The following is a 6,887-nucleotide window of genomic DNA, read 5'->3' as shown; positions in this document are numbered from 1 at the left end:
CAAGAGAAGATTTGTTTCCCTCGGTGCCCCTAAGCAGGATTAACGGAGCCCAGTCCACGACGCCCCATTCTGCATGCAATGGAAGGTAATCAATGAGCTGCATGCAAGGAGAGTGATCGGCATACAAGGAGAGCGATCGGCAGGGAGAAAAATCTGGCGTCTCTCCTTGGCCTGGATGCAGTCCTTTCCGATGCAAGGAGAGCAAAATTTTTTGTTCCACCTAATCTCCCATCCCGTAGAATTTTGGGCCTGAAAATTTTGGCGCCACATGTTGGCTGCATGCAGTCCTTTTGAACATCAAAACTTTGGAGGGAACGCAAGTCACAGGACACTATAAATACACCCCCATGTAGGAACCCAATTCGTTCACGTTGCCTCTCTCTCACTAGCTATGGCTCTGTTTGCTCGATGGCTCGTTCTCTTGACCTGTCTTATTGGTCTAAACGAGCAGCCTCAAATCTTGGTGGACGAAGGTAGAGCATGACGCAGCCCATATCCTGCGACGCGAAGCCCAGATGCCACTTCACCCTTCAGACGGTTCCCCGTCTCAACCAGGGATTCCGCCGCCGCGAGCAATCCATCGGCCACCACAGCTTGAAGAACTTCTGCAGCTGCCGCATTGAGCCCGTCTGCTGCCGTGCGCAGACCGGCTACCACTTCGATTTGGAGGTCTGCCGCCGTCTTCGTACCTTCAGTCATCAGCCGTGGAGTTTCCATTGGCACAATCTGAATGCCGGACGGTGTGGAGTGTCCGTGGACGTATAGTGGAACAGGCTATAAGAACGTCTCCAAACAGCCATACAAGTGTAACGAACATGGCAGCATTGATGCCATTTCGAGTGATTTTGGTGATCGAATGACAACACAACACTTGGACTAATATGATTGTTAAGATGATCATTCTCAGGCTTTTAGGTTCAAGTGATGACAAAGAGAAAGAGAAGATAGGCGTAGCAAGGCCCGATGGACTGCCCCTTCGATTCAGGAGCACCGGAAGAACCGACGCCAGGGCATCGGAGCATCCGATGGTAGTCGGAAGAACCGACGCCTTGATACTTTGGTGCAGAAGGGAATCGAAGCCAAGTCAGCCTATAGGCACCGGTTGAACCGACGGGTCAAAAAGGGGCATCGGTGCATTGGCCGTCCTTTGTACCAGAGACGATGTCAGGTGCCCAGGAGAAGTGTCTTCAGCACCGGTTCAACCGATGGGGCATCGGTGCATACCACCGGTGTAATGACGTCAGCGTCCAGGAGAAGATTCTTTCAGCACCGGTTGAACCGGTGAGGCATCGGTGCAAAGCATCGGTTCAACCGGTGGTCTCTGCGTCAGCTGTCAGGACTTCAACGGCTACTTCATGTTGTGAGTGACCGGATGAACCGACGCTACCCTGCCAAGAGGCATCGGTTCTTCCGGTGGTAGCAGATTTTCAGCTGACCGTTGGAGCAACGGCTACAAGACTTGGTGGCCTATATATACGCCTCACCCCGGCCATTTGAAGTGTGCTGGAGTTGCTGAACATCCCAAACACACCCAAGAACATCTCCAACCACCATAGAGCTTCATTGTACATCATATAGGCTTAAGCACACTTGTGAGAGTGCTTAGTGCTTGTTTAGGGATTAGTTCTTGCGAGAGCTCCCTTGAGAGAAGTCTTGCTGCGGCAAGCAACTTGTGATCCGTCGTGTGACCCTCCGTCTTGGTGTGGAGTGGCAACGACACTTTGTGCGGGGGAAGAGGAGGCCCCCTCCTTGGTGGAGAAGCTCCGTAGTGGATTTCGGCCGGGTGACCGAGAGAGACGGTGGCGGTGCTCTAGACTCGGTGTCTTGTGCGCACTTGCCTTTGCTTGCCGGCATCGCCTTGGTGGCGTAGTGCAAGACGGTGATCGGAAGAGCCTCGGTGTCCCGTGGACGTAGGCGTTTGTGCCGAACCACGTTACATGACCGTGTCTACTCGGGAGTTTGCATCCCTCTTGCACTTATCTCTTTACTTACCTTATTACGTTTCCGCATTTACTCTTTCTTGTGTGCCTTTACTTTCCTAGTTAATTTGATTAGGATTGGCTATAGGTTGCAAGTTTTTAGGGGTAAGTAGAGAGTTGCATAGATAAACCTTAGTCATAACTAGCATGTGTAGGACGTGTTAGGTTTATCGTTTGCAAGTAGATTGAGCCCTAGGTTAAAAAGCGATTAGCGACCCTATTCACCCCCTCCCCCTCTAGGGTCGGACACCCCGGTGATCCTTACAACAAGGAAACAGCATGCATGTATAGAAGGAATCGTCATGCCATCTGCCTCGTCGGAAATTTTGGAGTGACCGTTTGAATATTGCATCAAGAAGGAAACATGCATGCGGTCATTAACAGGATACAGGTCATTAATAGGATACCAAACCAAGGAGAAGGGTACATGCGTCCAGATTAGGGGAGAAAAGCTAATACGCCTTGTTTTTTGGGATAGGATCCAAAACTCTATACGCCCTGTTTTTTGGATGGAGGGAGTATATTTTAAAAAAATTGGGAGTTTTATAAGGAACAGTAACCCACTACCTCGGCAAAAGCTTCGATTTGGTTGGCAAACAGCTATTTGCTGAGTGTCATTTGTTGGGCACTCATCAAAAACAAAAGACACTCGCAAAATCTTTACCGTCTGTCAAAAAAACACTCTCAAATAATTTTTCATGAAAACAAGAAAAATGATTTTAAAAATAAAATTTTATTTTATTTTATTCCGAGAGGAGGACAACACTACCCAGCCACCCCCGCCCGCTCTACGAAGTCGCAAGTTGCGGCGTGAAACCACCTCTACCACCGCACCACACTGTCATTTGTGTTTATATTCCGTTTTGATTCCCCACATATTATACTAAGTCGAGTGTAAATTACTTGTTTGAGGTCCTAAACAAATTCAAATTAAAACATTATCAACTACAAATTTTCATAACTTTTCGAGATCTACAACTTTCATTTTAGTACTTTCTTCATCCGAGCTCGTCGATAAGATAATTTACAAAATTTGAATTTCAAATTTGATAAATTCAAATGTAGTTTTTGACGACAAGATAATTTCAAATCAAAATGTTGTCAACTACTAAGTTTCATAACTTTGAGATCTACAACTTTTATTTTGGCTGTTTCCTCATTCGAGGTACTTAAAAAAATCAAATTTCAATTTTTTGCAAATTCAAAATTATTTTTTGTTGATAAGATGATTTCAAATAAAAAATTATCAACTACAAAGTTTCATAACTTTTAAAGATCTATAACTTTTATTTTGATCATTTGATCATCTAATATAGTGGTAGTAACATTGTTCACAAATCTTATATTTCTCTCTTCTAGTTTTTTTTTGTGACTTCTCTCTTCTAGTTTTACGAAACTATATGAGTCATGTAAATTTTGTGAACAACGTTACTATCGTTTTGTTGAATGAAGATAGGACCAAAATAAAAGTTGTAGATCTTGAGAAGTTATACAACTTTGTAGTTGTTTTCTTTCGAATTTGAATTAATTTCTGCTTCAAAATATGCTTTGAATTTACTATTTGTCAAGTGTTAAAATAGAACACTCGGCAAAGAGCTTATTTACTGAGTGCAAAAGTAATACACTCGGCAAAGAGTTTCTTTGCCGAGTGTATTTGTTTGCTGAGTGTTTTTTTACTACACTTGGTAAATAAGCTTTTTGCGAAATGCCCAAGGCAAAACACTCGGCAAACAAAAGTATACTCGCAAAAAAACTCAATTTCCGGTAATGATCCTGGTAGCTATAGATACCCATAGTAGAATTATATATTAATAGCCTCTTGCAAGAGGCTTAATGTTTTGCTGGCATGATCTAATTAAATGAAGAAATTCAACACAAGCGTGCACATAGTTTTGAAAAGCTGGGTCAAGTTGATGATATGGGTCGACGATACGGCACAGGATTAAATGGAGGGTATGAGACTCCTTTTCCTTCATTTAGTAGTTTGTTCCCCTTATAGGTAGTGGTCCTAATTATGAAGGAGCACTATGTGACGTGCATGATGTACTAATAGCTAGTAACTATTATATATCCCACATATATATATATACATATATATATACACACACACATCGCCGGTCCACGGATATAGTTGATATATATGACGCACACAAGCATTGACAACCCGAGATCATGACTACTATACTCGCTGTGACTCCAATAACTCGTGGATCGGCCGGAAAAGAGCTCTAGTAGCCTGCCTGGAAGTGAATACAAATACATGATTAATAATTGCACACAATTTTCAATTCTTTCCGGATTGTAGTATGCACTGGGTCCCTTTTTATTTTGTGTTCAAGGAATCATTCAGCAATTGATGCTCAAAGCGTGTCTCAACTAGTTTCTAAGCCATATATAATGTTATATTCTCTTTGCTCCAAAATCTATATTTGACTATTTGTGGTGTCTAGTACATTGTCGAGGCAACACTTTAGCCAAGAATTTCTATATATAAAAATAAAAAATCTCATTACATGAGTATAAAAACTGTTAGAAATGAGAGTGAATGTGAATGATTCTTTTAATTATTGGAGACCACTCCTTTTATATATGTACAAGATGGGCAAAGGGTGTCCATTCCCGAAGGGACATGCCCCTTCGGGATTGACCCCTTCAAGCAATTGGCAACTTCCCAATGACATCCTAATGATGTCATTAATCTAATCAAATGTTAATTACAGAAATTGATCACTAGGCCTAATTTCTTCTTAACACTCCCCCTTGATCAATTTATTCTTCTTGTGGTCTTGTAATATATTTGATCTTTTAGTGGTCTTGTAATCAATCGAAAAACTCCTTGAAAACCCTATGGGAAAAATCAGGAGATGTAATACAATATATCTCCCCCAAAACCCTTTCAGGAAAAATGTGAGGAGAATCTTTGGAAAACCCTGTGGGAAAATCAAAGTAATACCGGTATACCAGGCAAAACTCCTTAAAACCCAGTGGAAAAAATAAGGAGAAACACCATAATATACAATTATCAATGTTAGTAGACCCTTGGGATAAATCCAAAGTCTTAGTCTAATAACATCTTGACCCTATGGTCAATATGCTTCAAATATCATCTTCCAAAACCTCGGTGGGGAAAACTAGATGATATAGCATATACCTTTGCTGACATTGCCTCATCAAAAACTTTATATGAAAAACCTTAAAAAGGAAAAACTCACATAAAGAAAAGAGTACAATGTATCATATGTCCCAATATCATCCACCAAAAACCCCTTCGGGAAAAATGGATGATATGACATAGTCTTGTGTCTATATTGCCTCATTAAAAACTTTATATGAGAAACCCAAAGGGAAAAACTCATATAAAGAAAAGAGTGCAATATGATGTTTTGAACAAGTTATTAATCAAAGAGACGAGAGACTCCCCCTGAAACTTGCAAACTTTTCATACCAATGTATTCAACACATATGAAATGTGAAGTATAGTAGATTTTGTGAATATCTCTTTGAGATTATCACAAGTACTTAGTTTGCAAATGTTCATATGCCCATATGATCTATGGAATAGAACCTTCTTAATGCAAAATATTGCATTAAGTATAACTTGTCTCCATCTAAACAACACAAGCTGCATTACCTTTATAGATAATGACCTTTGATTCAATAGAATCAGAACCACATAACTTCAGTATGTGACATATCATTCTGTCAAGCTATACACGTTCATGTGTAGCCTTGTACAATGCAAAATCAGAATGATTAGTGGAATTAACCATTAAATGTCTACTTAAAGACTATTACAAAATGGTCTTTCCATATTCCTGTAAAGCTTATTTTAATGATCTGGAATTTGAGGATCTTATAGATAACCAGAATCATGATATCCATGTAATCGGATCATGGATTATACCAAGTTCGTATGTGCTATTTTATGATATTAAAGATATTCTTAATTTCAATCTACCAACCTTAGGTAGAACAGCGCTGCTATTAGATAGCAAATTATTGCAAAGACAATATCCGGCCGAGAACTTTTGCAATATATGTATTAGCGCATAAATAGGACAGGGATAATAGACCGCATGTCCTGTTATCTTAATTCAATCACTATGACATAAAACAATCTCCCCTCATATTTTTCTCTATCATGAGGTAGAGCCACCATAGGATTCCCTTTCATATTGAATCACTCAATATGATGTGGATATAGATAGCTTTACTATAAAAATATGGGAGAATATACTTGGATCCTAAACACAAAATAAAATTGTGATTTAGACCGTTATCTTCCATCTCTAAGCTTCGTCTTTAGACTACAACATGTTTTTGACAAGTGTTCATTACCAATGGTGTCAAGATTATTGACAGTCATATAATATTAGAAAATCTAATCAAGAATTATGAAATGAACACCATGTGTAATCAATCATGTATCCCTTCAATTTAAGGAATACATACAAAGTCGATTGTACCAAATTTGACTTAACTGCTTTAAGCCATAAATTGACTTAAGCAATACACGGTATATGTTGCGATTTTATATATAAGTATTGGATATGTGAACTCCTTCCCGGAAGTTTCACAATGTACCAAATCAAGTGATCATATGTAATCACTACATCTATCAACTGCAAAGATAGATGTTTTTGTACTGCCAGTCAAAAGATAGTATCGGAAATTTTATAATTTACTATGGAGAATAACCTGCATTGAAAATCAATGCTCTAGGCTTTGCGTAAACCCCTTGTGCTACTAGTCTTACTTTAATCTCACCACCTCATTGTTCTTAATCCATTTTAGGATGAAAACACTTTTGTACCCACAGTAAAGGTACGTCTAGGTGTTGGCTTTACTACCAAAAACACCTCTCTTCTAGTGAGCAAGACTATCTCTGTATGTATAACTTTACTTGTC

The sequence above is a fragment of the Panicum virgatum genome, chromosome 8N, assembly GCF_016808335.1.
Source record: "Panicum virgatum strain AP13 chromosome 8N, P.virgatum_v5, whole genome shotgun sequence".
Taxonomy (NCBI): Eukaryota; Viridiplantae; Streptophyta; class Magnoliopsida; order Poales; family Poaceae; genus Panicum; species Panicum virgatum.
The sequence above is the reverse complement of the archived record's forward strand: the minus strand, read 5'-3'. Positions refer to the sequence as shown.